General features: G+C 42.2%; 1 pseudogene; it reads left to right on the top strand.

Moving 5' to 3' along the window:
• The first annotated feature begins 112 nt into the window (after positions 1–112).
• Positions 113–22095, top strand: LOC106611496 (tyrosine-protein kinase BTK-like; annotated as a pseudogene).
• The last annotated feature ends 362 nt before the right edge of the window (positions 22096–22457 follow it).

The raw sequence follows: 22457 nt of genomic DNA, 5'->3' as shown, positions 1-22457 counted from the left end.
ACCATACATTTCCTTCAATAGCTACGATCACTATCAAGGTTTGCTACAGCACTTGATGTGGTTGAAGCCACTGGTCTCTTTTTATACCTTATCAGGCCTTGAATTTATGGGACAAAAATATTACATTTCATTGCCCGTTAAGTTCCATCTCTGACTGTAGCTGTTATATTAATGTGTCTTGTCTCCAGGTAGGGAAATAACATCTGATCAGACCATGTCAGACAATCTCCTGGAAGAGATCTTTATAAAACGCTCCCAGCAGAAGAAGAAGACCTCCCCTTTAAACTTCAAGGAGAGGCTGTTCATCCTCACGCCGGACAAGATCGCCTACTACAACAATGATCTGGACAAAGGGGTATGCACTGTTAGCCTGGTCCCAACTCTAACAATGACCATAGATAGGAGTTGGCAAGACAGCACAAACAGATCTGGGACCGGGCTAATGTACTATATGTTTTACATTATATACATTTACCTTGATCCAACCGTCTAACTTTAAGATCAGCCGTTTAATACTATAACAATACTAAAATACTACATTACATTAGCCATGCTCCCACAAATACAGACTGCAGTACCTTTTAACTACTGGTATTCAGTAGCATCACCTCAGCTAAACCTAGGGTATGGCAAATTGTAATTTACTGCATTTCTACATCATTTGTAAACTCTAAAATGCTATTTTGTAGAACAGCAAAAACAAACTAAAATGATCTCACCCACCCCATGTCTAATGTGTATTTCTTCACCACAATATTATCTTTAAGGTCTGTGGAACTGCGTGTAGCCTACAATGTCAACCACTACTCAACTTCATCAGAAATCGACTAATTTACTTGTGGAACGGCGCATACAGTGAACATGAAATAGCTGCATAATGCACGCTATCAAGTCACAACAAGGCCGACTTCAAATGTCGACATCAATGTGAAAGTAACTGGTGCATATAACAGCTGAGTATGCCAGATAAATCCTACACATGCATTGAAATAAAAGGCATAGCCTACATCAATGGACTTACTTAGGCCTACAATTGACAAGGATGCATGAAGACAAACGAACCTGATCAAAGAATGGCGAAAATCAGGAAATACAAAAGGAAAATCTACACATGCCTTTTTAATGGGAGCTAAGGCCGCACCAGTGATTCAGCGCCTCGGTACAGGTAGGTATAGTGGAACTCTGTGCCGTGGTGCTGAATGGACAGCACCTCTCTCTAGTAGCCAGCAATTTAGTTTGTGGGCAGTTAAAAATGTTTTGGGCACAGGTAGGTAGCCTAAAACGCATACAGGAAAATCATAACTGGCACGCAGATATTTAGAAATTGTAGAATAAATTGGCACTGCACAGCTATTTCAAGTCTCTCCAAAGATGTTCGATCGGGTTCAAGTCCGGGCTCTGACTAGGCCACTTAAGGACATTCAGAGACTTGTCCCGAAGCCACTCCTGTGTTGTGTTGGCTGTGTGCTTAGGGTCGTTGTCTTGTTGGAAGGTGAACCTTCGCCGCAGTCTGAGGTCCTGAGCGATCTGGAGCAGGTTTTCATCAAGGATCTCTCTGTACTTTGCTCCATTCATATTTCCCTCATCCTGACTAGTCTCCCATTCCCTGCCGCTGAAAAACATCCCCACATCATGATGCTGCCACCACCATGCTTCACCGTAGGGATGGTGCCAGGTTTCCTTCAGACGTGACGTTCGACATTCAGGCCAAAGAGTTCAATCTTGGTTTCATCAGGCCAGGGAATCTTGTTTCTCATGGTCTGAGAGTCTTTTAGGTGGCTTGTGGCAAACTCCAATTGGGCTGCTATGTGGCCTTTTACTGAGGAGTGGCTTCCTTCTGGCCTCTCTACCATAAAGGCCTGATTGGTGGAGTTCTGGAGACCAAAGCCCTCACCTCCCTGAACAAGGGCCTTCTCCCCGATTGCTCAGTTTGGCCTGGAGGACAGGTTTAGGAAGAGTCTTGGTGGCTCCAAACTTCTTCCATTTAAGAATGATGGAGGCGACTGTGTTCTTGGGAACCTTCATCATTGCATAACTGTTTTGGTACCCTTCCCCAGATCTGTGCCTGGAAACAATCCTGAGCTCTACGGACAATTCCTTCGACCTCATGGCTTGGTTTTTGCTCTGACATGCACTGTCAACTGTGGGACCTTATATAGACAGGTGTATGCCTTTTCAAATCATGTCCAATCAATTGAATTTACCACAGGTGGACTCTAATCAAGTTGTAGAAATATCTCAAAGATGATCAATGGAAACAGGATGCACCTGAGCTTGTTTTTGAGTCTCATAGCAAAGGGTCTGAATACTTATGTAAATAGGGTATTTCTGTTTTTTATTTTTAATACATTTGCTAACATTTCTTAAAACCAGTTTTTGCTTTGTCATTATGGGGTATTGTGTGTAGATTGATGAGAAAAAATAATGTAATCAATTTTAGAATAAGGCTGTAATGTAACAAAATGTGGAAAAACTCAAGGGGTCTGAATACTTTCCAAATGCACCGTGCTATAGGAAGCCACCCTTGTGGAATGGTGCATACAGTGTACTATGACAGTGTCATTGTCTCTTGCGCTTCCCACCAACATTTTCTTGTGCGCGTCCCGCAAATGTTTGCGTTTTCCGTGTCTGCATTACTTGCCAGGGAAGGGAAACATTCTGTGAATATTGAAGCATTATATCAACAAGGTGGCTCTGAGAATATTGATTTAAACATAGTAGCAACAAATGGGCTCTGTCTGGTATTATTGTGTTGCCTATGCAGTAGTTGCACTATCTGTGTGATTATTGTATATTTTTAAAAGCCCTACCTACACATTATAGTTAAGTAATATTTAATGACGTTTTACCAGCAAGATTGATCTGTTAGAATATCTCATTTTAATTGAGGAAGATGTAAAAGCAAGACTGATAGAGTGAGAGGTGGAAATGCATTATACCAGAGGCGGGTAGACTACATTTACATTTACATCATTTAGCAGACGCTCTTATCCAGAGCGACTTACAAATTGGTGCATTCACCTTATGATATCCAGTGGAACAACCACTTTACAATAGTACATCTATATCTTTTTTTGGGGGGCGGGGGGTGGGGGGTTAGAAGGATTACTTAATCCTATCCCAGGTATTCCTTAAAGAGGTGGGGTTTCAGGTGTCTCCGGAAGGTGGTGATTGACTCCGCTGTCCTGGCGTCGTGAGGGAGCTTGTTCCACCATTGGGGTGCCAGAGCAGCGAACAGTTTTGACTGGGCTGAGTGGGAACTGTGCTTCCGCAGAGGTAGGGAGGCGAGCAGGCCAGAGGTGGATGAACGCAGTGCCCTTCTTTGGGTGTAGGGAGACCGGTGAGGATGTGAAGGAAGTAGGCCTACAACAATACATTTAAAAAAAAGTTTGCCCAACTAAATCATTAATGATTTGCATTATCTCAATTATCATTCTGTCACTGCATGACAATGTACATTTGGTTCTATTAGGGACAGATAGAAATTTACTGGGGGGAGAGTTGTCAAACTGTTTTTTTTTGTTACTTTGGGGAGGCTTGTGTGGTTTTTTGGGGTCACAAAACGAACCCGTAACCCCTTTCCGGTAATCTAAACATTGCAACCTGTTGCATTAATTTAGTAAAAATATAAACCTGTTGTTTAAGAAATGTAGAACCTTCAAAAAGTTGGTGCTTTCTCATCAGTTTAATATTCAATACTTATTTCAATCTACTTTAATTGCTGGACACTGTTCCACGTAATGGAAACAGATTATAATTTTAGAAATTCACTGGTGTTACCTGAACTATAAAACCAAGCAACAATAATCAGAAACTGTCAAATAACGTTTCTCATACCTCTACTTCAAATGTCCCAATGCCTGCTCGCTTTCAACCGCAGCTAATCTTTTTCTCAAGGCTCTATCCCTCAACTCATCATTTAACCTTGTATTGAAACCTCAGCTTTTCATATTACTAAAATACCGCATCATTGGAGTGCTATAAAAAAAACATGAATAACATATTACCATTCTGTAATGCCCTGGCCATAGAGAGTGGTTTTTGTTCTTTATTTTGGTTAGGCCAGGGTGTTACATTGGGTGGGCGTTCTATGTTCTTTTTTCTAGGTTGGTTTGTTTCGTTGATTTTGTCCGTGTGGCTTCCAATCAGGCACAGCTGTAGTTTGTTGTTGCTGATTGGGAGTCACACATAAGTAGCCTGTTTTTCCTTTGGGTTTTTGGGGGTGATTGCTCTGTCTAGTGTTTCTGTTTAGAGTTTTTCCTGACAGGACTGTTTGGCTGTCGTTTTTGTTTATTTTTGTAAAGTGTTCTCTTTTCATTAAATACCAAAGATGAATACACATCCTCCGCTGCACCTTGGTCTCATTACGACGACAGCCCTTACACATTCCCATACTGTCAACACTCATTAAGTTTACATCAACCCTCCTTATCAATGTCTTCATCACTGTCACCCATTGCAAGGTTTATAAAATAAAATAAACCAAACCATGATTATTCTCTCCTTACTAGAAGGCAATGTTTACATTATAGTCTAACCTAACAATATTACTCTATATTTTTAATACCAATCTCTGCTGGATATTCCCTTTCTGCTTCACACTATTATTTTAAGATTAACCTGTAATGCGCCAAATATATAAAATACCTCAGCCAATTCTTAATCAATCTAAACAATTCAAATTCAAAATTCTTACTTTCCAATTGACTTACTTTCCTTTGTTACCTTCACTAGTCTACATCTCTGTTTCCATAAACTCAGAAAGCCCTCTACAATCTCTACTATACTCTACCTCTGTCTTTCCGCTAACTCTGTCTTTCCGTCTAACGTTACTATACCAGGAGATTTTTTACATGTTTATAATAGTCAAAACAAACTTAACTTCTGTTCACAGGGAGGCCACTTTAATGACTTGTGACCCCTCCTCCCTTCCATCAATTCAATAAATCTATTGTTGAAATAAAATAGTGTGAGATTAAAACCCCTAGGGTTTTCCTGAGTTGCATTGTTCTCAAAACCCCCAAATATGTTATCTCTTGTTGTACTTTCCTATATTTTAATATTTTATTTAACCTTCATTTAACTAGGCAAGTCAGTTAAGAACAAATTCTTATTTACAACGACGGCCTAGAAACAGTGGGTTTACTGCCTTGTCAGGGGTAGAACGACAGATTTTTACCTTGTCAGCACAGGGATTCGATGTAGCAACCTGTTACTGGCCCAACGCTCTAACCACTAGGCTACCTGCCGCCCCATATGATGCCTTGTGACCCTGCTCTACCAAATAGTTTACTAATGTGGCGATGTTTGGCATACGAGTTTCTTCATCTTTTTAAGGCAATAACAAATTCACTACATATACTAATGCCAATTGTAATATGTTACCTAATATCCACTGTCCTTGATTCTCACAAGGATTATTCAACCACAAAATCTGCTAAGGAGCAGCTCTATGACATCACAAAATATAATACTTTCCTTGCCTCACAAAAGCAGTCAAGCACCCAAACTAACTGGCAAAGCTTGCTAGCTACTTCCAGACATAAACAAGAGAACTACCGAAATTAATCCATGATTAGATTTTTTTACCATATTCGAGCTGAATTGGTAGAATGCTAAGGCACTTCCCTTAGTGTCTTTATGGCTTTGCTATAGTTTACCTCTTCTATGAATTTATTTCTGCGCCTCTCACCTTGCGGTTTTAATATATTGATGAAAAGTCTACCTTAATTCGCTCTAACTTCATGGAAAAAATGATTTATTCAATCAGTATAGCAACTCTTACTGCGAAAAATACATTTTCAGGCCTTATGGGCAGTTCTCTCTAAATGTATTACCCGGACGGAGAAAATCCCATAAGCATTTAGACAGTCATATGATATAATGTTTTTAACCTTATCTCTATCAAATGATCTATAAAGAGACCACTCCTCTGAACCTATGTATGGGTTGTTTAAGTTGCATATAATTATTCCCAGTATTACTTTATCAAATCTCTAGTAATCGATTATACACATAAAATGTCTCCTTTTTTTCCATATCTTCACAGAATCCATGTATAACATAGGAAATCTTAGGTACTCACATTAATTAACCACTCCATGTGCCTTTCCAACGACTCTACACCCCTACACTCCCAGCGGAATCCAAAAACATTAGTTTCCCGGACGCTGCCCTATGGAAAATAATGCTTCACACGTATCCTCAACGGTTCCCTAGACTTCCAGAAATGATAGACTTGCAGCTACTTTCTAAATAACATCCCGCATTCAATACCACCCCGTGATATTCTAAAATGGGCAGTGATGGACGGAACCCCAAGATAACTCTACATATCAAAACTTATTATCCAAAATTTAAATCAGCTTATTATACACATTTCTATATCTTATTATCCAAACTTCAGATTAACACTTATTTCCACTCACACAACTCTCATATCACTATTCGCAAACACAGAAATAACAGGGAATAACACCTAACAATAGTAACCCAGGGCATACCTGTTGACCTCATTTGTCAAACATTACACGTTATATTTTGAACTTCACCAAGCCAGGTGACCTCGTCAGGCACTCTAGTCCTTCACTCCACATTAACCTCACCAATCCTACTGTGATGAACTCAGTACCATGAATCTGGACTTTTGGTTGCCCGCAACTGGCTAATTAACAATTATGCCCAAGGATACCTCACTTAAGAACACTCTTATCAACTCAACTCAGTCCTGCTAGTTACCTCAGCTGTGGCCCTCTTAAGGAAGACCTCGCTCTGAGCATACCCTTTTATGTTTTTATTATTTTTCAGTTATTGATAGATTATCAAAGTGTTGTCTCCCAGATGCCAGGACAATTAGGAATATTGAGCCCTGTGTTCTCTTCCTCCAGGCTCTATCTCGGTGACACCCACCACATCTTATCTATGAAATGCCAGCTGTAGGTTTTTAGGCTCCTCTCAGTTCACACAGACTTTTAATAGAACAGAAATGTCTTACTGTTCAGTTAAGTATTTAATCGTCAAATATCTAACAAATCAGGTAAATATGTAATTTTTCTATCATACCGCATGCATCCGCATGGTCCTAAAGCACACCGAAGCAATTTTTTTGTATCACAGTGCAATAATAAAACTGGGGAGGACAAAAATGCATATTTAGAATGTGGGGGGGGGTTATTTCTCCCCTGTCCTCAGTGAAAGTTGCGCCCCTGTATTTATGTAAAAAATAGGGACCACAATGGAAATATGTCCCTGACTTTATTGTGCAATCCCAGTGACTTAAAAAAATATGTGTATATTTGTATTTAACTGACAAATAAAATCTATCCATCCAAACTGTGCAGTGGCCAATTGATGAATGGAAAGATACATCTGTTGCATAACACCAAAAAGTTTAATGATATTCAGAGATTGTCAAGCCAAGTCTTCGATATTGGGTAGGCCTACAAAGTAGGGAGGGATGTAATTGTCTGTTTGTCGAGATTTACAATAGCTACAGCTATTGTTAATTGTGGTCGTAAACAGTAGGGTCATGTGAAAATATGTAAGACTTTTTTTTCAGGATACCTTGAGTTGGACCAGCCTTTTCCCCCCAATAAATTTCGACCTGTACCTTAGTCCTGCTGCTTTCCACACTCACTGTAATCCCTATCCTCTGCAGAAAAAGAAAGGGTTGAAAGGCATTGTGGGCATCGATAAGATCAAGTGTGTGGGGAGAGTACAGCCAGAGTCCAGCGCACCCATGGAGCGCCAGTACCCGTTCCAGGTGAGCACCTGCTGGTCCTAGATCAGTTAACATACTGTAGCTCAGGGGCCTCCCGAGTGGCGCAGCGGCCTAAGGCACTGCATCGCAGTACTAGTTGCGTCACTACAGATCCTGGTTTGATCCCAGGCTGTGTCGCAGCCAGCTGTGACCGGGAGACCCATGAGGTGGCGCACAATTGACCCAGCATCGTCCGGGTTAGGGGAGGGTTTCGTCGGCCGGGTTGTCCTTGCCCATTGCGCTCTAGCGACTCCTGTTGCGGACCGGGCGCATTGCATGCTGACCTGGTCGCCAGGTGTACGGTGTTTCCTCCAACACATTGATGCAACTGGCTTCCGGGTTAAGCGAGCATTGTGTCAAGATGCAGTGTGGCTTGGTGGGGTCGTGTTTCAGAGGTGGCACGGCTCTTGACCTTCGCCTCTCCACAGTCCGTACAGCAGTTGCAGTGATGGGATAAGACTGTAACTACAAATTGGATATCACGAAATTGGGAAGAAAAAGGGTAACAAAAAAATAACATGCTGTAGCTCAGTGTTTCTTACCATTGAGACGAGCACAACCACAGATCTCAGACCTGTGGATGTTTTAGTTAACTCTTTCTTCATGTCCTGTTACAATAATTCTGTGCGGCAGCAAAAAGAGAAGCACTCCATCACTGTTGCTCCAGTTGAGTGACATCAGAATTAATATCCTATATATACTGTAGATGTTTAATTAAGCATATGTGGTGTGCTTCCTTTAACTCTGACAGTATTCTCCAGGCTTTTTGCTCAGTCTTAGTTGAGATTCCAATTAGCCCTGGGCTAAAAAGCCTATAGAGACCATTCAGGTAGCTTAGAGGTGAAAGGGGTTATACTGTGTATACCTCAAGAGAGAAACTCCTTTACCCAGCATTGTAGAAATGGTTAACATGCTAAAAGAATAAGAAGAAGTGAAACCTATACAGTGCAGAACAAGGTGAACTGAGGGTTTCAACAACAGCACAGGTGTCACCACAGTAGACATGTTGACTAAGCAGTAAATTATTATTACAGCACGGCATCTATAAAGACAGGAAATACCCAATATATTTTTATGAGATGGGTGGCAGAAAGGCTGAGAAGCACAAGAAAGAAATGACTGATACATTAGATAATGCTTCTCCAAAGATGTAGGAAGCAGTAATGTGGTTCTAGATGAGTTTGTGCTGTATAATTCCTAAGGTCATTGCTTGCTACATCGCACAAACAGATCTGGGGACAGGTTTAGGGAATAGTATTTTCATCCTTATTGTTGTGATAAAATAGACACTTCTACACTATTGTGTTGTTTTCGTGTGTGGCCTGCCCTGGCACTACACTTCACCAATTACAGAAACAATTGTATTCCCACCCCCCACAATTTACCACAGATAATCTACGATGAGGGCCCTCTCTACATATTCGCCAAGAGTGACGAGGTCTGAAAGCAGTGGATCCACCAGCTGAAGCATGGTCAGTATACAGCATCAAAACAAAAGCTGAAGAACATACAGTACCAGTCAAAAGTTTGGACACTACTACTCATTCAAGGGTTTTCTTTATTTTTTTACTATTTTCTACATTTTAGAATAATAGCGAAGACATCAAAACTAAGAAATAACACATATGGAATCATGTAATAACCAAAAAAGTGTTAAACAAATCAACATATATTTTATATTTGAGACTCTTCAAAGTAGCCACCCTTTGCCTTGATGACAGCTTTGCACACTTTTGGCATTCTCTCAATCAGCTTCACCTGGAATGCTTTTCCAACAGTCTTGAAGGAGTTCCCACATATGCTGAGCACTTGTTGGCTGCTTTTCCTTCACTCTGCGGTCCAACTCATTCCAAACCATCTCAATAGGGTTGAGGTCGGGGGATTGTGGAGACCAGGTCATCTGAAGCAGCACTCCATCACTCTCCTTCTTGGTCAAATAGCCCTTACACAGCCTGGAGGTGTGCTGAGTCATTATCCTGTTGAAAAACAAATGATAGTCCCACTAAGCCCAAACCAGACAGGATGGCATATTGCTGCAGAATGCTGTGGTAGCCATGCTGGTTTAGTGGGCCTTGATTTCTAAATAAATCACACAGTGTCACCAGCAAAGCACCACCACACCATAACAACTCCTCTTCCGTGCTTTACGGTGGGAAATACACATGTGGAGATCATCCGTTCACCCACACTGCGTCTCTCAAAGACACGGCGGTTGGAACCAAAAATCTCAAATTTCCACCGGTCTATTGTCCATTTCTCATGCTTCTCGGCCCAATCAAGTCGCTTCTTCTTATTGGTGTCCTCTAGTAGTGGTTTCTTTACAGCAATTCGACCACGAAGGCCTGATTCACACAGTCTCCTCTGAACAGTTGATGTTGAGATGTGTCTGTTACTTGAATTCTGTGAAGGCTTTATTTGGGCTGCAATTTCTAAGGCTGGTAACTCTAATGAACTTATCCTCTGCAGCAGAAGTAACTCTGGGTCTTCCTTTCCTGTGGCAGTCCTCATGAGAGCCAGTTTTATCATAGCGCTTGATGGTTTTTGCGACTGCACTTGAAGAAACTTTCCAAGTTCTTGACATTTTCTGTATTGACTATCTTTCATGTCTTAAAGTAATGATGGACTGTCGTTTCTCTTTGCTTATTTGATCTGTTGTTGACATAATATGGACTTGGTCTTTTACCAAATACTGCTATCTTCTGTATATCCAACCTACCTTGTCACAACACAACTTAATGCTCAAATGCATTAAGAAGGAAAGAAATCCCACAAATTAACTTTAAAGAAGGCACACCTGTTAATTGAAATGCATTCCAGGTGACTACCTCATGAAGCTGGTTGAGAGAATGCCAAGAGTGTGCAAAGCTGTCATCAAGGCAAAGGGTGGCTATTTGAAGAATCCCAAACATTTATTAACACTTACATGATTCCATATGTGTTATTTCATAGTTTTGATGTCTTCACTATTATTCTACAATGTAGAAAATAGTAAAAATAAAGAAAAACCCTTGAATGAGTAGGTGTTCTAAAACGTTTGACCGGTAGTTTATATAATGCATATTGTTGAGGAAAGTGTTAAATTGAATCACACAGCTAGATTATAATTTGCATTAAAATTCTGATTTACGGTATGATTTGCATAGATGTGAACTGTTTTGCAGCATGAATATGTCACCCTTTGTCATTAATATACTAAATTGATGCATTGACTTATCAGGAGATTGTGTGTGTGGCCTTCATTTGCAGCAAGGAGGGATACATTCCCAGTAACTACGTTGTGGAGGCTGGAAATTAACTGGAAAGGTTTGAGTGAGTATGGAATTATCTTTCTGTGTAAAACATTGACTATTAAACATTACATTAACATGATAGGATTAAATCTGAAACCCTAAACCTCTCTAATCTTGTTGGAACCAACGAATTATGTACCAAATCACCTAACCTTCCGAACCCATTATATCCCTGCACCAGGACCATGTTCAGTAGGGCACTCAACACAAAACGTTAGAATTGTTTTTTCAATTTATTGGACAAATCGAGGTAGTCCCTCCCAGTTTCAATTAGTTTTCTTCCATTTAGTGCCTAATTAAAATGACTCAGCAGAATATTGCCTCATGTGACCTGCTTTAATACCCATTGCTATGAGATCAGGTCAACCATAGTGGTTTAAAGCGTGCACATTTCACCTTCTCTTTTTCTCAGCTGGTACCGCAAGAGCATGAACCATAGCCAGGCAGAGAATCTGTTGAAGACAGAGGTAATGCCAATGAATAAACAGTTGTCATACTGTTCTTCTCCTATGCTTACACCAGCCACACAAGAGGATACACTGCATGTAAAATCATTGAGGATAACATAAAAAAGGAGTTTTCATTGTATTCCTCTGAGCTGAGCTGTGGTCTTCATACTGTAGCTATCAGGGCACCAATATCCCTTGTGGCATCATCTGTAAAATAGCTTAGAATGACAAAACATTGCTATGGGATACTAATGCTGCTGAACGACAAAGCAATACTTCTTCTGCTTTGTATGTATCTCCTCTAGTTCAGGTTTGTGACTAAAATGTGTATTCTTTTTTATTTTCCCAGAACAAAGATGGTGGTTTCTTAGTACGAGACTCAAGCAAAGCTGGGAAGTACACTGTGTCTGTGTTCACAAAGTGCGGGTGAGTTAATTTTCCCTTTCCCTTTCATTGAGGGCAGACAGACCGGGCATGGCTAAGTGTGTTCTGCATCCCAAATGGCACCCTATTCCCTTTATATCCACTACTTTTGACCTGGGGTGCCATTTGGGATGCATCCTGTGTGTAGGCCTAGCCACTTGCCAAAATCATGAATGCATCCAACGCGTTGTATTGCACTACTTTTGACCATAGGGCTCTGGTCAAAAGTAGTGCACTACATTGGAATTGGATGCAATGTCATATGCAGACCATAAATGGACAGTCAAAAGAAGAACTGCTCAGCAGTAGATAATGAAAGTGGAAACAGTCACCTGCAGAGGAAGAGAGATGTAAATGTCTCCATGCAAAACCAGGATTATTCTTTCTACACTACCTTCTCAAAGGACTTAGGCTGCGTCCCAATTGGCAAATGGGCTCTGGTCAAAAGTATCACACTATGTAGGGCAGGGGTATTCAAATCTTACCCTACGTGGTGCAGAGTACTGCTGGTTTTCTGTTCTACCTGATACAGCTGGTGTCCCAGGTCTAAATCAGTCCGATTAGAGGGGAAGAATGAAAAAAGGAAGTGGAACTGGCTTCAAAGTCCAGATTTGAATTTGAGGGACATAGGGAATAGGGTGCCATTTGGAAAGCAACCAAGGTGTCAGTGAACTGAGCACCTTGTTGTTATTTTTAGATTCTCGCACCATGAAAAGAAACGCATCTATTGAAAGGACATTACACTCCAAAATCAAAGATTCAGCTCTACACCATAATCCAAAATGAACAGAAGAGATAAGAACTATGTAATTTCTCGATTTGCAGTGCTCATCTTTTACATTCATTTGAAGTTGAGGCATATAGCTAGATCTACACAACCGATGGCGTGGGATGTGGACTCATCTTGGCATTATGCTCCTTTTGAGGTCTGAAAACATTGATTTTGGAGTGTTATATTCATCCATTTAACACAACCTAGTAACTCTACTCAATCAAACCAAACCTAACTCTATTTTATTCGCTGTTCGCCATTAGGGAGACTGCGGGTAGTTGCAGACACTACAACATTTGCACCACCCAACAAGGCCAGTTCTACTTGGCAGAGAAGCACAATTTTAGCAGCATCACAGACCTCATTAACTACCACCAGCACAATGCAGCAGGTACAACTCCCCCAAATTAGGGTTGAAAGATTCCAGTAACATTAGCAGAATTCTCAAATTTAACAGAAATCCTGGTTGGAGGCTTCCAGATCTCTTTTTTTATCCTCTCTTGATTCAGGGAATCTTCATCCAGGGATTTCTGGAAAACCAAGACATTTTGGGAAACGAATCGAAAATTTGCAACCCAACCCCAACATGTCACTTCATATGCATCTGTGTAACAGTACAGGTTCATCATAATGTGCCTTCAGAAAGTATTCATACCCCTTGATTTATTGCACATTTACTTTGTTACAGCCCGAATTCAATATGGATTAATACATTTTTTTCTTCTCACCCATCTACACACAATACCTTATAATGAAACGTTTTTTTGAATTTCTAGAAAATTTCTAGAAAATCAAATACTGAAATATCTCATTTACATATGTATTTACACCCCTGAGTCAAAACTTTGTAGAAGCACCATTGGCAGAAATTATAGGCTTTCTGGGTAAGTCTCTAAGAGCGTTCCATACCTGGATTGTGCAACATTTGCCCAATATAATTTTCTAAATTCTTCAAGTTCTGGCCTCCCGAGTGGCGCAGCGGTCTAAGGCACTGCGTCACAGTGCTTGAGGCGTCACTACAGACCCGGGTTTGATCCCAGGCTGTGTTACAGCCGGCCGTGACTGGGAGACCCATGAGGCGGTGCACAATTGGCCCAGTGTCGTCCGGGTTAGGGGAGGATTTGGCCGGACGGGATTTCCTTGTCCCATTGCACTCTAGCAACTCCTTGTGGCGGGTCAGGCATCTGCAAGCTGACTTCGCATGCCAGCTGGACAGTGTTTCCTCCAACACATTGGTGCGGCTGGCTTCCGGGATAAGCAAGTAGTGTCTCAAGAAGCAGTGCGGCTAAGCAGGGTCGTGTTTCGGAGTGCGCATGGCTCTCGACCTTCGCCTCTCCTCAAATAAAATGTTATTTGTTACATACACATGGTTAGCAGATGTTAATGCGTGTGTAGCGAAATGCTTGTGCTTCTAGTTCCGACCATGCAGTAATATCAAACAAGTAATCTAACAATTTCACAACAACCACCTTATACACACAAGTGTAAAGGAATGAATAAGAATATGTACATAAAAATATATATGGATGAGCGATGGCCGAATGGCATAGGCAAGATGCAGTAGATGGTATAGAGTACATTATATACATATGAGATGAGTAGTGTAGGGTATGTAAGAATTAAATAAAGTGACATAGTTTAAAGTGACTAGTGATACATGTATTACATGTATTACATCCAATTTTTAATTATTAAAGTGGCTAGAGATTCAGTCAGTATGTTGGCAGCAGCCACTCAATGTTAGTGATGGCTGTTTAACAGTCTGATGGCCTTGAGATAGAAGCTGTTTTTCAGTCTCTCGGTCCCAGCTTTGATGCACCTGTACTGACCTCGCCTTCTGGATGATAGCGGGGTGAACAGGCAGTGGCTCGGGTGGTTGTTGTCCTTGATGATCTTTTTGGCCTTCCTGTGACATCGGGTGGTGTAGGTGTCCTGGAGAGCAGGTAGTTTGCCCCCGGTGATGCGTTGTGCAGACCTCACTACCCTCTGGAGAGCTTTACGGTTGTGGGTGGAGCAGTTGCCGTACCAGGCGGTGATACAGCCTGACAGGATGCTCTCGATTGTGCATCTGTAAAAGTTTGTGAGTGATTTTGGTGACAAGCCAAATTTCTTCAGCCTCCTGTGGTTGAAGAGGCGCTGTTGCGCCTTCTTCACCACGCTGTCTGTGTGGGTGGACCACTTCAGTTTGTCTGTGATGTGTACGCCGAGGAACTTAAAACGTTCCACCTTTTCCACTAAAGTCCCGTTGATGTGGATAGGGGGGTGCTCCCTCTGCTGTTTCCTGAAGTCCACGATCATCTCCTTTGTTTTGTAGACATTGAGTGTGAGGTTATTTCCTGACACCACACTCCGAGGGCCCTCACCTCCTCCCTGTAGGCCGTCTCGTCGTTGTTGGTAATCAAGCCTACCACTGTAGTGTCGGCGGGGTCGAGACCCAGGGTCTCGAACTTAATGACGAGTTTGGAGGGTACTATGGTGTTAAATGCTGAGCTGTAGTCGATGAACAGCATTCTTACATAGGTATTCCTCTTGTCCAGATGGGTTAGGGCAGTGTGCAGTGTGATTGCGATTGAGTCGTCTGTGGACCTATTGGGGCGGTAAGCAAATTGGAGTGGGTCTAGGGTGTCAGGTCGGGTGAAGGTGATATGATCCTTGACTTGTCTCTCAAAGCACGATAGTCATTTAGCTCAGTTACCTTATCTTTCTTGGTAACAGGAACAATGGTGGCCCTCTTGAAGCATGTGGGAACAGCAGACTGGGATAAGGATAGATTAAATATGTCTGTAAACACACCAGCCAGCTGGACTGCGCATGCTCTGAGGACGCGGCTAGGGATGCCGTCTGGGCCGGCAGCCTTGCGAGGGTTAACATGTTTAAATGCTTTACTCACGTTGGCTGCGGTGAAGGAGAGTCCGCAGGTTTTGGTAGCGGGCCGTGCCGTTGGCACTGTATTGTCCTCAAAGTGAGCAAAGAAGTTGTTTAGTTTGTCTTGGAGCAGGACATCGTGGTCTGCGACGGGGCTGGTTTTCTTTTTGTAGTCCGTGATTGACTGTAGATCCTGCCATATACCTCTCGTGTCTGAGCCGTTGAATTGCGACTCTACTTTGTCCCTATACTGATGGTTAGCTTGTTTGATTGCCTTGCGGAGGGAATAGCTTCACTGTTTGTATTCGGTCATGTTTCCGGTCGCTTTGCCCTGATTAAAAGCAGTGGTTCGCGCTTTCAGTTTTGCACAAATGCTGTCATCAATCCACGGTTTCTGGTTAGGGAATGTTTTAATAGTTGCTGTGGGTACAACATCACCGATGCAGTTGCTAATAAACTCGCTCACTGAATCAGCGTATTCATCAATGTTATTGTCCAACGCTATGCGGAACATATCCCAGTCCACGTGATCGAAGCAATCTTGAAGCGTGGAATCAGATTGGTCGGACAAACGTTGAACAGACCAGAGCACGGGCATTTTCTGTTTTAGTTTTTGTCTATAGGCTGGGAGCAACAAAATGGAGTCGTGGTCAGATTTTCCGAAAGGTGGGCGAGGCAGGGCTTTGTATGCGTCGTAGAAGTTAGAGTAACAACAGTCCAGGATTTTTTTCCGCCCAGGTAGCGCATTCGATATTCTAATCAAATTTAGGGAGTCATGTTTTCAGATTAGCCTTAAATAAATGCAGCCTCAGGATATGTGGTTTCCAGTTTACATAGAGTCCAATGAAGTTCATTCAGGGCCATCGATGTGTCTACTTGGGGGGTATATATACGGCTCTGATTATAATCGAAGAGAATTCTCTTGGTAGATAATGCGGTTGACATTTGATTGTAAGGAATTCTAGGTCAGGTGAGCATAAGGACTTGAGTTCCTGTATGTTGTTATGATCACACCACGTCTCGTTAATCATAAGGCATACACCCCACCCTTCTTCTTACCAGAGAGATGTTTGTTTCTGTTGGCGCGATGCGTGAAGAAACCAGGTGGCTGTACTGACTCTGATAGCGTGTCTCGAGTGAGCCACGTTTCTGTGAAACAAACAACGTTACAATCTCTGATGTCTCTCTGGAAGGAAACCCTTCTCGGATTTCGTCTACCTTGTTATCAAGAGACTGGACGTTGGCGAGTAGTAAACTCGGGAGCGGTGCGCGATGTGCCCGTCTACGGTTTTGGAATATTTTTATTCTGTACAGGCTTCCTTCTTTTCACTCTGTCAATTAGGATAGTATTGTGGAGTAACTACAATGTTGTTGATCCATCCTCAGTTTTCTCCTGTAACTACACTGCTCAAAAAAATAAAGGGAACACTTAAACAACACAATGTAACTCCAAGTCAGTCACACTTCTGTGAAATCAAACTGTCCACTTAGGAAGCAACACTGATTGACAATACATTTCACATGCTGTTGTGCAAATGGAATAGACAACAGGTGGAAATTATAGGCAAATAGCAAGACACCCCCAATAAAGGAGTGGTTCTGCAGGTGGGGACCACAGACCACTTCTCAGTTCCTATGCTTCCTGGCTGATGTTTTGGTCACTTTTGAATGCTGGCGGTGCTTTCACTCTAGTGGTAGCATGAGACGGAGTCTACAACCCACACAAGTGGCTCAGGTAGTGCAGCTAATCCAGGATGGCACATCAATGCGAGCTGTGGCAAGAAGGTTTGCTGTGTCTGTCAGCGTAGTGTCCAGAGCATGGAGGCGCTACCAGGAGACAGGCCAGTACATCAGGAGAGGTGGAGGAGGCCGTAGGAGGGCAACAACCCAGCAGCTGTACCGCTACCTCCGCCTTTGTGCAAGGACGAGCAAGAGAAGCACTGCCAGAGCCCTGCAAAATGACCTCCAGCAGGCCACAAATGTGCATGTGTCTGCTCAAACGGTCAGAAACAGACTCCATGACTGTGGTATGAGGGCCCGACGTCCACAGGTGGGGGTTGTGCTTACAGCCCAACACCGTGCAGGACGTTTGGCATTTGCCAGAGAACACCAAGATTGGCAAATGCTTTTCACAGATGAAAGCAGGTTCACACTGAGCACGTGACAGACGTGACAGAGTCTGGAGATGCTGTGGAGAACGTTCTGCTGCCTGCAACATCCTCCAGCATGACCGGTTTGGTGGTGGGTCAGTCATGGTGTGGGGTGGCATTTCTTTGGGGGGCCGCACAGCCCTCCATGTGCTTGCCAGAGGTAGCCTGACTGCCATTAGGTACCGAGATGAGATCCTCAGACCCCTTGTGAGACCATATGCTGGTGCGGTTGGCCCTGGGTTCCTCCTAATGCAAGACAATGCTAGACCTCATGTGGCTGGAGTGTGTCAGCAGTTCCTGCAAGAGGAAGGCATTGATACTATGGACTGGCCCGCCCGTTCCCCAGACCTGAATCCAATTGAGCACATCTGGGACATCATGTCTCGCTCCATCCACCAACGCCACGTTGCACCACAGACTGTCCAGGAGTTGGCGGATTCTTTAGTCCAGGTCTGGGAGGAGATCCCTCAGGAGACCATCCGCCACCTCATCAGGAGCATGCCCAGGCGTTGTAGGGAGGTCATACAGGCACGTGGAGGCCACACACACTACTGAGCCTCATTTTGACTTGTTTTAAGGACATTACATCAAAGTTGGATCAGCCTGTAGTGTGGTTTTCCACTTTAATTTTCAGTGTGACTCCAAATCCAGACCTCCATGGGTTGATAAATTGGATTTCCATTGATTATTTTTGTGTGATTTTGTTGTCAGCACATTCAACTATGCAAAGAAAGAAGTATTTAATAAGATTATTTCTTTCATTCAGATCTAGGATGTGTTGTTTAAGTGTTCCCTTTATTTTTTTGAGCAGTATATTTTAATGTCACCATTGGCCTCATGGTGAAATCCCTGAGCGGTTTCCTTCCTCTCCGGCAACTGAGTTAGGAAGGATGCCTGTATTTTCTTTATTGACTGGGTGTATTGATACACCACCCAAAGTGTAATTAATAACTTCACCATGATCAAAGGGATATTCAATGTCTGCTTTTTTATTTTTACCCATCTACCAATAAGTGCCCTTCATTGCGAGGCATTGGAAAAGCTCCCTGTTCTTTGTGGTTGAATCTGTGTTTGAAATTCACTGATCGACTGAGGGACCTTACAGATAATTGTATGTTTTGGGTACAAAGATGACGTAGTAATTCAAAAATCATGTCAAACACTATTATGCAACTTATGTGACTTGTTAAGCAAATATTTACTCCTGAACTTTCAGCTTTTCATTTGTAATTAATTTGTAAAAATTTCAAAAAACATAATTTCACTTTGACATTATGGGGTATTGTGGTTTAGGCCAGTGACCCAAAAAAATCTAAATGTAATAATTTTTTAATTCAGGCTGTAACACAACAAAATGTGGAAAAAGTGAAGGGTGTGAAAACTTTCTGAAGGCACTATATTGTCCATCATCTCCCATTCCAGGTATGGTCAGCAGGCTGAAATATATTGTGTCAAGTAGTGCACAAAATGCCCCTTCCACAGCAGGGCTTGGGTATGGTGAGTGTGTTCTTTAAATACATTCCTATTGTCTTTATAGCCTGGTGGCACTGTTTGTGTTTTGGCAGGCTGAAGATGTATAACTGTACAACTTGACAACAATAAAATAGTTGTCTATGGCACATACAGTGTGGGACCAGAATAGTGCTATAACAGAAACATTTATGACTGATTTTAAGAACGCTAGCTGTAGCAACTAGCTTGATTGTTAACATGAGTAAACATTGTGTTCCTTCAATTTGTTGTTTTGTCCGTCAGGGATATGGGTAATTGACCCACGCCACCTCACCTTCATCAAGGAGCTGGGCAACGGGCAGTTTGGAGTGGTGAAGTATGGGAAGTGGCAGGGCCAGCATGACGTGGCCATCAAGATGATCAAGGAGGGCTCCATAACGGAAGACGACTTCATAGAGGAGGCCAAAGTCATGATGTAAGCACAGCTCTCCCTATCTCACAAGGATGCAGTCAGTGAACTATGGGGTCAAAATGTAGTGAATGAGTGCCCAATTCCAAATCAACCCCTAGCTCCTACTACCGTACCTGCTACAACCAAGGCAATTAAGTTGATCCGAAAGGACTGGAAATATACATTCAGAGCCATAGATAGAGATACAGTGCCTTGCGAAAGTATTCGGCCCCCTTGAACTTTTCGACCTTTTTCCACATTTCAGGCTTCAAACATAAAGATATAAAACTGTATTTTTTTGTGAAGAATCAACAACAAGTGGGACACAATTATGAAGTGGAACGAAATTTATTGGATATTTCAAGCTTTTTTAACAAATAAAAAACTGAAAAATTGGCCGTGCAAAATGATTCAGCCCCTTTACTTTCAGTGCAGCAAACTCTCTCCAGACGTTCAGTGAGGATCTCTGAATGATCCAATGTTGACCTAAATGACTAATGATGATAAATAGAATCCACCTGTGTGTAATCAAGTCCCTGTATAAATGCACCTGCTCTGTGATAGTCTCAGAGGTCCGTTTAAAGCGCAGAGAGCATCATGAAGAACAAGGAACACACCAGGCAGGTCCGAGATACTGTTGTGGAGAAGTTTAAAGCCGGATTTGGATACAAAAATATTTCCCAAGCTTTAAACATCCCAAGGAGCACTGTGCAAGCGATAATATTGAAATGTAAGGAGTATCAGACCACTGCAAATCTACGAAGACCCGGCCGTCCCTCTAAACTTTCAGCTCATACAAGGAGAAGACTGATCAGAGATGCAGCCAAGAGGCCCATGATCACTCTGGATGAACTGCAGAGATCTACAGCTGAGGTGGGAGACTCTGTCCATAGGACAACAATCAGTCGTATACTGCACAAATCTGGCCTTTATGGAAGAGTGGCAAGAAGAAAGCCATTTCTTAAAGATATCCATAAAAAGTGTCGTTTAAAGTTTGCCACTAGCCACCTGGGAGACACACCAAACATGTGGAAGAAGGTGCTCTGGTCAGATGAAACCAAAATCAAACTTTTTGGCAACAATGCAAAACGTTTTGTTTGGCGTAAAAGCAACACAGCTCATCACCCTGAACACACCATCCCCACTGTCAAACATGGTGGTGGCAGCATCATGGTTTGGGCCTGCTTTTCTTCAGCAGGGGCAGGGAAGATGGTTAAAATTGATGGGAAGATGGATGGAGCCAAATACAGGACCATTCTGGAAGAAAACCTGATGGAGTCTGCAAAAGACCTGAGCCTGGGACGGAGATTTGTCTTCCAACAAGACAATGATCCAAAACATAAAGCAAAATGTACAATGGAATGGTTCACAAATAAACATATCCAGGTGTTAGAATGGCCAAGTCAAAGTCCAGACCTGAATCCAATCGAGAATCTGTGGAAAGAACTGAAAACTGCTGTTCACAAACGCTCTCCATCCAACCTCACTGAGCTCGAGCTGTTTTGCAAGGAGGAATGGGCAAACATTTCAGTCTCTCGATGTGCAAAACTGATAGAGACATACCCCAAGTGACTTACAGCTGTAATCGCAGCAAAAGGTGGCGCTACAAAGTATTAACTTAAGGGGGCTGAATAATTTTGCATGCCCAATTTTTCTGTTTTTTATTTGTTAAAAAAGTTTGAAATATCCAATAAATTTCGTTCCACTTCATGATTGTGTCCCACTTGTTGTTCATTCTTCACAAAAAATTACAGTTTTATCTCTTTATGTTTGAAGCCTGAAATGTGGCAAAAGGTCGAAAACTTCAAGGGGGCCGAATACTTTCGCAAGGCACTGTATATCCAGAGGTACAGTATACTGTATATATGGTAACAGCTCCACCTGGTCCTCTGCCAAAATTCTCACCATATAGGGCAACAATGTTGTTCAATTTAACCCACATAGCCCTCAACACATGTTCAATCTCATCTCTTTTCTCTTGAACCAGGAAGCTCGAGAACTTGGTTCAGCTGTATGGCGTGTGCACCAAACAAAGGCCCATCTACATTGTCACAGAGTTCCTCTCCAACGGCTGCCTGCTCAGCTACCTGCGGGAAGGCCTGAAGCAGCACATGTCCCCTATCCAGCTCCTGGAAATGTGTAAGGACGTCACAGAGGGCATGGCCTACCTGGAGGCTCAGCAGTACATCCACAGAGACCTGGTAAGAGATGTACTTATAAGATGAGTCAAATAGCTTGGGTTTTGCAGTTTGCACTTTTGGGGCTATTCCATTGACTCCATTGATTTCAAACTAAATCAAGCGCAGCTTGAGAAATTTGAAAGACTCAGCAGGTTTGATACTGATTTGGTAATGTAGGCTACTGTCCTATAATACACTATACAATACTGACCTCAAATAACAAATACTGTGTTCTTTTTCTCAGGCTTCTCAGGTAGATACCAATGGGACCATTAAAGTCACTGACTTTGGACTGTCAAGGTAAAGACTGAATGTTGTGCTTGATTCTGGCAGCTTTTATAAATAATCACACACTGCAGAAATACCTGACAAATAAATCAAATCTACAGTTGATTCTTACAGCAATATTATGTAATTAACTGACTTGCCTTGTTAAAAGGCTAAACATTTTTTTTTAAATGCTAATTTCATGAGGTAGGAATATTGCAAAAAATATGATCAATGGCTCATTCGATAGAAGATACCCTCCCACGTTATAACATCAGCCAGTATTGAAATCTGACATGTATGATAGAAGTTTTTGCGATCTAAAAGTCGTATTCCTATTAACTTCCAGTGTAGTGAGAAGAAACGTCCTCTCACTGTCAACTGCGTTTATTTTTCAAC

The sequence above is a fragment of the Salmo salar genome, chromosome ssa09 (assembly GCF_905237065.1).
Source record: "Salmo salar chromosome ssa09, Ssal_v3.1, whole genome shotgun sequence".
NCBI classification, from domain to species: Eukaryota; Metazoa; Chordata; class Actinopteri; order Salmoniformes; family Salmonidae; genus Salmo; species Salmo salar.
This window is presented reverse-complemented; position numbering and strand designations above follow the sequence as displayed.